Genomic DNA, 14,503 nt, shown 5'->3' with positions numbered 1-14,503 from the left:
GCCCTACATGAGCACTAGGGGTAAAACCCCAACTGCGGTACCTACCAAACATCATTCCTGGAACTAAATACGTGAGACAAACAAGGATTACAATTACCCACGTATATACGGTACCTCCCCACTGGGGACTTAGGTGTTCTCCCCTTTGGCTATTGGAGTCTCTTAATGTCTCCCCATAATTTACAAGGGTATCATCCCCTTTTATAATAAGCCGCTCAATATGACCGGCGAGGTGTCTGAGCCCTCAGATGTTGTTCCTATATTTAAAAAGGGTTCAAAATCCTTGCCTGGAAATTATAGACCTGTGAGCTTAACTTCTGTGACTGGGAAATTATTTGAACGGCTATTAAGGGATAATATTCAGGAATTTATTGGGAAGAACTGTGTTATTAGCAATAATCAGCATGGTTTTATGAAACATAGGTCATGTCAAACTAACCTAATTGCATTCTACGAAGAAGTAAGTAGAAATATAGATCAGGGTGTTGCAGTGGATGTGATCTACTTGGATTTTGCCAAGGCATTTGATACCGTTCCTCACAATAGGTTAGTCTTCAAACTAAAAGAAATTGGTCTAGATGAATATTCTTGTTCTTGGGTAGAACATTGGCTTAAGGATAGAGTACAACGAGTTGTCATAAATGGTAAATTTTCAAGCTGGACAAAAGTGGTAAGTGGTGTCCCTCAGGGTTCTGTTTTGGGACCGCTTCTATTTAACATATTCATAAATGATCTTGAAATGGGCATTGAAAGCCATGTATCAGTGTTTGCAGATGACACAAAACTTTGTAAAGTAATAAAATGTGAGCAGGATATTGCCTTGCTGCAGAGGGATTTGGATAGATTGGGGGACTGGGCACTAAAATGGCAGATGAAATTTAACATAGAAAAATGCAAAGTTATGCACTTCGGGGTTAAGAATGCACAATCAAGTTACTGTCAGGGATCTTACCTGGAGTGGGAGTCCGGCAGGCAGAGTTAAGGCACCCTTTGCAATTCGGCACAGACCGAGGGGACTCAGGACAGAAATCCCCAAGGCTGTGACACAGTGCACTGGGGCTGAAATAACCAGTGCTTCCTGGAACGCAGTACAGACAAGGGAAATCCAGAAGAGTAGTCGGTAACAGAATCAGAAGTCAGGGCTGGCGGCAATCAGGCAAAAACAGTAGACGAGCAGGAGATAAAAACCAGGAGTCAGATGAACAGCAGTGAAACCAAACTACAGGATACCAAGAACAGCAGTGAAACTATCAGACTACAGGATACCAAGACCATCTAGAAACAGTCAAAGATGCGTGGAGCCCAATGTAAGGATCCTGACTGGGATGCAGGAAACTCAGGTTCGATCCCAGCCAGACCCAAATACACAATATTGTGCAAAGCACAATGATGATCCTGACAGTTACACCCTAAATGGTAGGAAAGAAATCTGACCTCTCTTTACCAAAGGCGCAGTTCAATAAGACAAGGATGGTTTCTTCAGCAACATTTTCTGGTGCAAAAGAAAACAGGAGAATTCTGTCCGGTCATCAACCTTCTTTGACCGGTCATCAACCTACGAGATCCACCTACTTTGAGATCTGCTCCTCAAAGATGATTGGTTCACTCGACTGGACCCCAGGGATACCTCTCAGTACCAGTAGCACAGTCATGCCAAAGATTCCGTTGGCACGACCAGGCATGCCAGTTCAACTGCCTAACTTTCAGACTCACCTTGGCTTCATGGTGCTTCACGAAGCTGCTGAAACCGGTCATGACTAGCCTACGATCACTGGGGATGCGAGGCATAATCTATTTGGATGATTTACTACTCTATTACAACATGGTTTCAAGACTACGATCTCAAACGACCTTTTGGTAGAACCTTGGGTTTTGTGGTAAATCACGACAAATCAGTGATGAAACCGTCGTAATTCGACCAATTTTTGGGGTTAGAAATCGACTCCACCTCATGCATACTTTGGCTAACCCTGAAAGAGATTCAGCAGATACTGAATATGGATCACATCCAACTTCGTCTCCTCGCTCAAGTCATGGGACTACTCTCCACTTCCATACAGGCTATTTACCAAGATCCTCTTTGCTACTGAGCCATGCAACGACTGAAGGCACACTATCTGCGATCCGGAATCTCATACGACCAGACGATCTTTCTCACGAATGAGAGACACACGGAGCTCTGTTGGTGGCTTCTCCAACCGACAAGTCTGGAATGGGAAAGACATTTTTAGTTCCACACAGGATTTCGTGGTGAAGTTGGATGCCAGCCTATGTGGCTATGGACCACCATTGTGCGGGATCATCCACAGGAGGACCCTGCATACTCGAGGAAGAGGAATTGCACATCAACTGCCTGGAACAGATAGCAGGCTCCTTTGCCATCTGCAGTCTGGCCAGCTTTTGGATTTTTTATTTCCATCTTTCCTCTTAGACTTCTTTTTCACTAATCGTATAGTGTTAAAAAATCCAAAATATGAAGCCTCCTGTCATGTGGTAAAATTGTAGATTATGCTAACGTAGTGTACTAATAATCTTAATTTTAGTAATGACAGGAGGCGAGTATTTCTCCCCCCCCCCCCTTTTATGTTTCCCTCCCCTTTTATCTGTATTTTGTACTACTCTTATCTATGTACTAACTTCTGCTATAATTTATAGTCCTTTCTCTAGAATGTAGTTAATGACAATTCAGGAGGGTTTGATATGATATTTATGATGTTATATCCTGAATAACTCTTTCATATTTCATATTCGTTTCATATTATTCAATTTATAGACGATTATAATATGTATGTATGTACAAGAGTGAGATGTGGAATCACGGTCGTTACCAATACCTTTCACTTATTTCTCCTTCTTTTTAGTATGAATACTTCCATCGACTACAAGCGGAATGTAATTCCCTCAACAATTCTTTACAGTTCAGAGTTATCAGGATGCTCAAGTTTCTATAGTTTTCTGTTTCCAGTTAAAAGGGACTATCTACGTTCACACTAAAGAAAGAAGGAGAATTAAGGGCTGTCCTACCGTTTATCTGTGATGACGGTTATTTCTGATTGGTTAAAGTTTTTTGATTGACTTGTTACTGCTGGAATTTTAAGTAAAGAAAGTCAATGCAAAATACTCGCCTCCTGTCATTACTAAAATTACGATTATTAGAACACTACGTTAGCATAATCTACACTTATTGGTCATATATTTCCATCTTGTTGTTTATTCAAAGCTGCATTAAGTGTGGGTAAATAAGGAAGTGCTTCTACAATTGACTAGGGAATATAGAATTTGGATACTTTGTCCTTATATCAATGTCTCCAGCAGTAATAAAGATAAAAATAAATATATAAAATATAAAAATAATAAACTACTTTGGAAATATTGCACAATTAAGATTACTTGTTTAATTACATGAGAGCTCATTTATTTTGTCCGTTGTATTTTTTTATTTTTTTTTTGGTTACTAATTAAAATTATTATTTGCCCACAAAAAAATATTTTTTACTGCAAATAACTTTGCAGAAATTCATTTTATCTTTCCTTATTTAAATAATCTCATATAAAGGCCAAAGAGCTTGTTATTACTTGATAGGTTTGGCATTCATCAACCCTCTTTTGAAATATCAGCATGATATTATGCCATTAATATAGGAATATAAGAACTACAACAGATAACACCCCTGAGAAGAAGCTGTTGGTCACTCATCTTAAGGTTTTCCTTTGTGAACACTGGCTGCAGTTTTGCTTTAAAAAAAAAAAAAAAAAGATTCTGTGGCGGAGCCCCTTGTACCCCGGCTGGGTACCTCCACCAGGGACCGCTTCCTAGCTGGAGCAAGGGAAAAACCTCAGCACTTCTGCCCCCAGTTGCCGTGGCTTGACTGGGGTCCTGGAGCCTCTCCGTCCTGGAGCATGCTAGGGACAGTGATTAACCCTTTTCTTCTCCCCCAGTAACTGGACGACACATAGCTCTGGGAGTCTAACTGAAATGCTTTATTGGTACAGCCAATTTATACACAGACCCCCGCAGGAGGTCTCCATTCTATTCAGAACAAGTCCCTCAGTCTCAGGCTGGAGGGAGATGGTTTACAGATAGCCATCTTCCCCCGGTCAGTGATTAGGCTCCTTTTGGAGTAGATAGGGCGATCCCCATGGGGACCTGTAAACAACAGCAGGCAAGCAAGTGGGCATGGTACTCCGTGTCTGTGTTCCATCACAAAATCCTTTTAAAAAGATGAGTTCATCTAGATTTATATTGTCTAAATTTGCTCGTATCACAAAAATAGACAAATAAAAAGACAGCCTGTTTTGCTATTTATTCCTTGCCACCTCTATTTTGCACTTTAAATAATGCTGTCTCCTAGAAAATCCCCTTCCTATAATCCCTATGCAGCTTGCTGTGACTAGCAGGGTTGCAATCAGAAATGTTTGGGGCCCCTTACAGCGCTTAAGTCCACTCCCCATTTCACCACCATCTTACAGGCACTTATAGCTGCAGTCAGTGCTGTCCCTGTCCCGCCTGCCAGGATGTATTGAGTGTGGGTATAGGCGATTTAGTGGGTGTATAGGGTTGTAATGTGTAGGGCTGCAGTATATACATATATATTAATTCAAGTGTTATATAATAATAATTTTGTATATAGTATACACACTTATCATATTAATATAATAGGCATGTATTCATTTACATGTCCATATATATGCATAAATCCACTAAAGTAAGTTGAGTGACTGTTGGATTTTCCCATTAAACTCCATCTCTCTCTCTCCCCCAGCTCCATCTCTCCCTCCTAGATCTATTTCCCTTTCTCCCCCCCCCCCCCAGCTTCACCTCCATCTCCCCCTCCAAGCTCCATCTACCTCTTTCCTCTCCAGTTCTGTCTTTCTCTCACCCAGCTCCCTGTCTCCTTTTTAGCTCCCTCCCATCCCCAGCTTTCTCTCACCTGTTCCATTTCCCTCTCTGCAATTCCATCTCACTCTTAGCTCCATATTTCTTCTCCGTTTTCCTCTTGCCCATAGCTGCCTCTCTCCTCTCGAGCTCCATCTTTCTCACACACCCAGCTCCCTCTACCCTTTCCAGCTCTATATCCTTCACACACAAAGCTATATCTCCCTATCACAAGCTACAGCTTCCTCTCTCTTCAAAGTTCCATCTGCCTTTCTCCCCCTACCTTAATCTCCTGCATTCCCTCCCAGCTCCATCTCCTTCTCTTCCCCAGCTTAATTACCTTCTCTCATGTACTCTGGTGGTGGCTCTCTAGAAATCCTAACTGGACCCCCATGGTAGCCATGTCCCATACATCTGTATAGGGTGCATACCCTGTCGGAGGCCCTCGTGAATAGCAAGAAAATATTTTAAGAACTTGAGAACACAGACAGCCTTTAGAGTTGCTTCCTTTTTCAAGATTCAGTTCTCTGTGTAAAGACACTGGACACTTCTCTTTGAGATGCATTGGTATAATATATCTCTGTGAGGAGCAGCTGATTGGAACATTAATTTCCATGCTTTACTGTAAATATGAGTGCAGCTTGAAACACTAAATAATGCAAAAAAACGGAGAAGGCTGCGTCAATAGTAAGAAGTAATTGTTCAAAATAAAGTCTCACTAGAACAGCAGGGTAAGATTAAAGTGCTTGTAGAGACTTTTCCTCAGGGGTGGGTCCATCCGGGTGACTTAGGATATTCGTATATGTAAGGAGACAAGAGGGCGATATGAAAACAGCCAAAAGCAAATAAGTCCAGATCTAGAGATAAAATGTATGAAAAAGTCGGTAGTAACAATAGTGCTCTCAATATGATAAAATGAGATATAAAATAAATAAAATTATACTCACAAGTCTAGAGCAGGAAACACTGCTCTAATGATAAAGCGTTGGTGGAATGATCCCCACCTCGGATTTCTGACAATTTGCCTTTAGCAGCACTAGCAAGCAAGCAATGATTCCACCAACGCTTTATCATTAGAGCAGTGTTTCCTGCTCTAGACTTGTGAATATAATTTAATTTATTTTATATCTCATTTTATCATATAGAGCACTATTGTTGTCCTTTTATCATATTCTAGAGCCCTGGATACCCAGACTGTACTGACGGACGTACCTCTCCTGCATATCCCATAAGCGGGGATTATACCGCTGTACGCCCTCCACTCCAAAGCTGGTTATAGCTCTTGCAAATGTAAGTGTACTACCAACTTTTCATACATTTATCTCTGGATCTTGACTTATTTGCTATTGTCTGTTTTCATATCTTCCTCTTGTCTCCCTATATATACGAATATCCTAAGCCACCCGGAAAAGTCTCTACAAGCACTTTAATCTTACCCTGCTGTTCTAGTGAGACTGTATTTTTAACAATTACTTCTTACTCTATTGGCGCAGCATTCTGTTTTTTGCACTATTTTCTGTTTCCTTGAAGGGTTTGGAGGGATTCCCTTCTTCTAGGTTGCTGCCTACCTACATATTGTCTGTAAATTAGCCCTCACCTACTGTTGTACTTTGTACAGCTTGAAACACTGCCTATAGAAATAAATCTTTGCTTTTGTGCGAGGATCTAATTGAACCCCTAACACACGTGTGTCCTGTGCAAAAAAAAATGATGTCCATCTTCAGCACGCATTGCGTGCTGGGAATGCATAGAATCACCCTTTTCACTTGGGGCCAGTTTTGTGAGCATGTCTGCAAGTAGAAGCCAACTAAATGTTGACAGTAAAATGTGTCCCTTTCCTCTCTTACTCATGCAAGCCTTTCCTGCCTCGATACATGAGCTTTCATTTGTTCTATATTTTTTTTTTTGGCCCTCTCCCTCCCTCTCTTCTTATTGTGCGCCCTTCCCGCCTCCCTACCTGATCAGATTATGACATTAGGAGCTATAAAGGTAAAGTTAAATTGGAATAACCCTTTAAGATGAGGTGATTTTGGTGCTTAGACTATCCCTTTAATACAGGAACAATGATTCATATCTTAAACCGGTATGCCAAGATCATTGCTGGCTCAAGATTAACATCCTGAAACTTTTCCTGCTTCCCTAGCTGATTGCTGATTTATAGTTTAAATACTTCAGGTTCTTAACAGAAGGACAAGGTATAAAGTGAACAGTGGCAGATGTGATCAAATGCCAATAAAATGAGAATATAGTATAGATTTATAATAAAAATCTGTAAACTACTGAAATATTGCCAACAGGAAGTACTGAAACAGATGAAAATTATTTAATGGCATTTTTATAATCCTCTTTGATTCTACCTGTCATGGCGCTATGTCCAGTAAAGTAACCGTTCCTATTATGTTTTTGGAAATGCAGTTTTTTTTGTTTTTTTTTAGCCTGCTTCTGGAAACATCAATTTAAAGTCCCTTGAAAGTGCAGTTTGAGTATATCAGCGCTTATCTGACTTAGTTGACCTATTTACTGCTTGTAGCACTCATTCACCATGATGACATAGCTTCTTCGCAGTTATGTGAAATGTCAGGTATCAGCCCTTTCCTTCATTGCCCTCCTTACATTCCTGTAGCTTTAGACACCGTAAGCAAAACAAAGCCTTATCCACAAAATAGTGAGTTGCAGTCAGGTAGTTGCATAGACCAGGTGCTCCTCATTCACAAAAATGGTATGTACCCTGCCTGATGCTAGCCTAGCCTTTCTTTATCTAGGATTTCAGGAAGCGAAAAGTAGGGGTTGGGGGCAGTGGCGATCTGGCTATGGGTTACAGACCTTGGGATTAAACCATTCATGAATGGTTTAATCTCTAAAGAAAAGCCAATGCCAGGGATATCCTGGCACCCTAACCACTTCATTTAAATTAAGTTGTTATAGTGCCCAAACTTGTCCTTTAAGATAATTTAATCTGTGTTTCACTAAATTCTTTTGAGACACTTGGCACTTGCAGACATTAATTAGAATTGTGACCTGTTTATTGTAAGGATTGTTTGTTTTGTTTGCACTCCTGAGCACATAATTTTACCATTATTATTGTATTATCATATACTCTACAAAGGTGACTCTTAATTCCTGGGGCTGGGCTCAAATTGTAGTCCCAATACTGTTTAGTGAGTCTTCAATGATGAAAATAGCATCTTCATAATCATAAAGTCAGAATAGGGTACTGTAGCAGCCGTGCCTTCCTAAGGGCAGGGAAACCTCTTTAACACTGGGAAGAGTCTAAGAAAGACATTAAAAAAAAAAAAATAGTTTGTTATATGATGAAAGGATTATTATGTTATTATTACAATTGAAGAATGGGACGCCAAGCTAAAAGCAGGTATAATCAGGCAACCAGTCTTTTTTCCTGCTTTAGATCAGTAATACATTAAAATGTAATCTGATATCGAAAGTCCAAACTGGAGGATTTTATTCTGTCAAACAAGAAAAATCCCTTTCAGCATTGTCTGAATTGTTTTGTCAACAAATCAGACTTAAAGTGGAAGCAAGCATAAACATAACCAAATGGGAAGAAACCTATTAAAAACAGCAAATTTCTCCAGGTGTGGTGTTGGCACACATTAGTGGGAAGCTAGAGAGAGAAGAGATACTGTCACTCATTTGAGTCAGTGGAATGTTTTTTATGCAGTACAATACACACATATCCCCTGTGAATATATTTCGTATCCTGGTAAATATTGTCTTACAAGTAATTTCTGAGCGTTTGTTTATGTTTCAGTCATATATCCCAAAGCATGAATTGTGCTGGATAATATCTGAAGAGTTCAGCTACTTGCTGTCCCAGTGGGATCCCTATATATATTAAACAAAAGCTGAAAAATGTTTTTAGATACACAAGCATATTTCCCAGTGGTGAGAGAAGAAGACTTGGGTGTGAAACTGGCACATTTATTAAACTACTGACTAGTTTTTTTTGCATTTTTGTCATGTTCATATTGAACTGTGATTTCCGTCTGTCTCATTTAATGCATCCACACATATTGTTTTTTTTGTTTTTTTTTTAATTATTATTAATGTTGTTGTTCACTAAATAACAACAGGTTATTCCACAGTACATATAGAATTACCTTAAAGATATAACAATGAAAACTGATGTGAATGCTATATTCTATATTACAAGGGTCACGTAAAGGAATCCAATATTTATATAGCAAAAGAAATATGCAGTAATAAAATCAGGCAAGAAACAGTATGTGAGATAAAATGCGTAGGAGGGGAATATCAAGGAGAAGCAGAAAAAAGGAAAGAGGGTAAAAAGAGGATGTGAACCACATTGAGGGAGCAAATGAAAGGCTAGTGAGGGTGTAGACGGGGCAGATACAGTTGTAATCAAAATTATTCAACCCCCATTGAAAATCAGGATTATTGTTAACATTTGCAGACTTCGTTCGTTGCAATGAACAAATCAAACAACACAACAAATGCTTCAAATGGTTTCCCCAAAATCAACCTCCTGAATATAATTCCTCACAACACCACAAATGTTCTAAACAGGTGTTGTCTCAAGCACACCTGATGCAACTAATAAAGGGCTTCATTAGTTGTACCAGGTGCGCTTGACCTGGAACATTGAAATATATGAACTGGCTAGGGGTTTGTTGAGTGTCACATTTGACTGCATGTTAGAAATTTTTTAAAGTCAAAATAATTTTCCACAAAGAGATCATCTCCTTTCACAAACAAGAAACAGGATACAAGATAGCGAAGGCACTAAAGGTTCCTGGAGACACCGTTGAAAGCATAGTTCGCAAGTTCAAAAAACAGTGGCAACCAGATTTCTGAGAAGGCAGGTTGTGAAAAACCCTTGAGTGACTGAAAAAACCTGCAGCAAGACTTGGTGGCAACAAGCACTGACGTGTCCGTGAGCATAGTAAGACGTACACTATTGACCCAAAACCACAAGAAAATACGGCTCAAATAAGCCAGAGAGGTGTTTGGATTCTTTTCTGTGGAGTGATGAAACAAAACTGGAATTTTTCAGCCCAATGGATCAGCGGTATGTTTGGAGAAAGGAAAATGAAGCATACGCAGAAAATAACACTCTGCCTAAAGTTAAGCATGATGGCGGCCCAGTGATTATCTGGAGTTGCTTTGCATCCTCTGGCACTGGAAATCTGCAGCATGTGGAAGGTAAGAAGGATTCATTGCAGTATCAGGAAATCCTAGGAGACAATTTCATGCTGTTTGTGAGGAAGTTTTGGCGTCATTGGACTTTCCAACAAGATGATTCCAAGCATACTTCAAATTTGACCAAGGCTTGGTTGCAGAAGAAGTCCTTAAAATTGATACAGTGGCCATCACAGTCACCTGACATAGAAAACTCTGGTGGGATTTGAATAAGGCGGTTGCAGCACACAAACCCAAGAATATTGCTGAACTAATTGCTCCTGAGGTATGGGCTACAATTTACTCTTTATATTTGGACTACAGATTGTAGCCATATTAGTTCAGTGATGCACATTAAATTAGCATCTTCTAATAACTTTTTTTTTTTTTTTTTTTGGACTAACAGAATTTTGGAATTGCAAGCCTTTGGGAGAGCTTCCTTTCTCTAGTCTAAAGCATAGATCCAACATGGAAAGGTTAGTTTCTTGGAAAAACTTTAAACTAGAGAAAGGAGAATCTAAAAAGGATGTCTAAAATTATACAAAATTGTTTAATATGATGTCCGTGGCGTACCCACAATCCATGGGGCCCCGGTTGGAAATTGATCTATGGGCCCCCCTCCCTCCCTCCCCCCCTGACAGACACACACACACATACATACATACATACATACATAGAGACACACAGACAGATACATACAGACACACACATACAAATGAGCAGAGTAAGTGATGAGACACACACACATACAAAGACACATACATACACACAGACACGCATACAAAGACACATACATACAAACAGAGAGACCCACACACATACATACACACATACATACATACACACACACATACATACAGACACACACACACACACACACACAGACAGACATACATACAAAGAGACACACAAAATATTTTAGTCACCCTCCTGTTTCCTACCTTTTAGGTGCAGGAGGGTGACATTGCCTGGGGTCCAGTGGTGGCTCAGGCTGGTGGGAGTCACAGTTCCACTCTGACTCCCAGTCCTTCCTCCTGCGCCGGCTCTGTGTGCTTGCTGGGAGGAGTGACCGGGGCAGTCACTTCCTCCCAGCAGTGATGTCATCACTGAAAATCCATCCAGCCCTGAAAATCCATCTCCATCGGGTGGCCCTGACAGTATGGGCCACCCGATGGACCCCTTGAACGGCGGCCCCGGTGGTTTGCCGCGCATGCCTGGGCTGCAAAACATGGCGGCTAGTACCTGGTCGCAGGGCTGCCAGGCCCCCTGGAGTGACGGGCCCAGTCGCAGCTGCGACCCCTATATGTACCCCACTGTATGCTATATAAAGCAGACAAGTGATTTTAGATGTGTGCACAATATGCCCAGAGCCTAATCAGTTCAACAGAATTTAGACTAAAAGGTATTGTAAATACTGAGCCACCAGGAGTTAGAAAATTATTTAGATTATTTTTTTTTTTTACTCTTAGCAAACTATGACCCTGACAATCCGCTCATTATCAAGTACCCGCGTGGCATATGCCTTCCTTACATTAAATGTATGGCAACCTGGCTGCCATGTAGTAATATAATTAAAACTGTATTATTTCTATTTTATCTTAGCGCATGTTCTTGTAACTCTAGGCTCCTGTTCCAGCTCCCCTACATTCAGATACCAGAGGCATTAAAAAAATCCAGGTTTAAGTCGATACATAATTTGGTAACCCCTTACTAATGTCCCACCCAAATCCACCCTTGCACCTTCCTAATTCCGTCACTTAACATGGTACTCGGCATGCTCAGGATTACTTGGAGAAATGCAAACATAGACACATACGGGCTGCCACACGTACAGACAGGCACCAGACAGGAACCACAACAGGGCAAGGAGCATAGGAAGTATTGAGGTATGAATAACTATTAATGCTCTACGTCATTCCTTTGCACCCATAACATATGTGTACATTGTCATGGGAATGACACAGGACACTGCATCATTATAATGACACATGGTAGGGAACATATATAAAAATAATTAAGGTTAAAAGGTTTAAAACTTAGGTGCTCCAATCACCAATGTGAGTCTCTTATTCACATAAAATTGAAAAATACCAATCTGATAAATGTTTTTTATTTGTTGTATTTTTTGCCCCATTTGGACTTTTGATAATCCATCTTTAAATTGGGCAAATACTCGGAGTGCAGAAGGTCCCGTTCCTAGTGCATACGTCACGACGTTAGTACGGAGAGAATGTCGTGACGTCACACGCAAGGGACGTTACAATCAAGGATGCGGCCAGACGCCGGAAACCGGAAGAAGGAAGTAATTACATTCGGACTGATGAAAAGAGCGCCAAATGAGGATATTTAAACGAACAGGAAAGAAGAAGGAAGATGAACTTTTGCTAAAGGCTGTGTGCCGAAACGCGTCAAGTTTTATTCATGCCCAAGAGGACTTTTTATGATAGATTGTATGTTTTATTTACTTTTACCCAGCTACCTATAGTGTGGCCAATAAATATTTTTTTGTTTTTGATCACTGCATCCAGAAGTAATTGAAGCAATAAAGATCAAGGACCACAGAGGGGATTCAGCTTGGAGTCTGAGTATACATACGTTGATCTGATATGCTGCTAGTCTGAGCCAGCTTTTAAAAGTGGCTCATGACCATGTGAGTTTAACCATTTGCAGTTCTTATCATATTTAGCTGCTACGTTATTACCCTATATATTTTTTATTCTTGTTTTTAGATCTACAAGAGTGGTGTTAATTCCATGTACAATAAGGGTAAAGTTTTATAGAGTGCTTAGGGAGAGCACTCAGGAATTGTTGATCTCCCAGGTCTACTCTGCTGCCCAGCTGCTCTCCTCTCCCTACCCACCTTGCTCAGTCTTCTCAGTGAGGCTCATCCAGGGCAGAAGAAGCGCTGTGATAGGGACACAAAGGGAATATGGCATTTTATCATATGCACTGTGTATCTCTATCACTGCACTGCTCCACTCCTGACTGGGAATGGACAGGAAGTGCAGGGCAGGTATAGGACATTAAGTTATAAAGCACCACATTCGGAGCTTCATTGCTTCCAGCTGTACATACTTCACATTTCCCTAACATGTCCTTTATACTTTGATAATGATAGCAGAAGTTAAAATCTGCCAAATACAGACATATGCCAAAAATCACATATACTCATTATATAGCATATAGTTATAAGAAAATAAGGGCACTCAGATGGACTATTTGTGCCTGTAGCATACAGAGAAACCTTCCAATTACAGCCAAAGCACAGTGCTACTAAAGCCCTCGTATATCTAATGGCTAAGCAACTATCAGGCCATGAAAAAGATGGAAAAGTAATCAGTGTCAGTTTGAAAGCAGATGTCTCCTTAACTATATCTGCACCTTATTCTGTAAGATTATACAGGCTGATTATTACCTGCATTGTATGTCTGTGCTACTACCCTGTGATGACTACCCTTACTTTTAATTATTCAGTGCAAGATGTTCGAGTCAAGGAGAAACTGTGGATCTCCTTTAATTAGAGATACATTGGGTTAGGAAATAGTTGAGCTATAAGAGCAACTAATTGGAAAATAGCCAGATGCTAGGAGGGAGGGAATATGTGAACATGAAATAAATACTTTAGAGGAAGAAAGCTTAAAGGGACTATCTGTGATAAATATGAACCTTCTTACTGTTACTTTTTTTTTTATCATTACTCCACAGTTTTAAAAAAAGAGTTTTGTGAAATCGCAAATACCTTATTTTCCCACGTATGTTTCTTCAGACTAGCAGCTCGTGAGCAAGTTGTTAGCCTTGCATTCCCTATTCAGGTTTCGACAGATTTTCATTTCGGAAGTGTAAGGACATGAAGAGGTGCTGCCCTGCGACAGCACTGTCCCTTTAAATGTGGGAACCAACTTAGCAGATAAATAATGCAAGGACACGATGAATGGAGCAATCAAGAAAATATGTATTAAAGAAAACCAAAGGATATAATAGACAAAACAAAATATGTACAAGAAATCAATATAAATACAATAGAGCAGGCAGAGTACACGTGATAGTCCTTAGGCAAAAGTAAAGGCCTTAGGCAGGATAGTGCAGCCACCACAGAATATAAGTGGGGCACAGATCCTAAGCCACCAAGCACTAAATAAAAAACACAAAGGAGCAAAGCCCAAAGCAGGTCACACAAAAATAAGGCAGCAAGGTCAGAATCACTGGAAATGGAGTATAGGCAGGAACACTGCAAGCGAACACTGGAACAGGAGGCACAGGACCATAAGGACATCGGAACAGGAACACAGGATCAGGATCAGGATCAGGATACACAGGATACAAGACACAGGAGCAAGGAGTCCGAATCACAGGAACCGGGAAACAGCAGGTACAGGATAAAGGATGAAGGATAATGATCTGACAGGGAGTGAGGGGAGAAACCAGAATATATAGGTGCTAAACAAGGGCCAGGTGTAGTGCTTAACGAAA

At 40.4% G+C, this 14,503-nt stretch overlaps 1 protein-coding gene across 1 annotated transcript in view; it reads left to right on the top strand.

Moving 5' to 3' along the window:
* SGSM1 (small G protein signaling modulator 1) overlaps window positions 1-14,503 on the top strand; it is a 218,074-nt gene that overhangs the window by 102,380 nt on the left and 101,191 nt on the right. The gene's annotated exons all lie outside the window — the stretch shown is intronic.

Source organism: Pelobates fuscus, chromosome 5, assembly GCF_036172605.1.
Source record: "Pelobates fuscus isolate aPelFus1 chromosome 5, aPelFus1.pri, whole genome shotgun sequence".
In the NCBI taxonomy this organism is placed as follows: Eukaryota; Metazoa; Chordata; class Amphibia; order Anura; family Pelobatidae; genus Pelobates; species Pelobates fuscus.
This window is presented reverse-complemented; position numbering and strand designations above follow the sequence as displayed.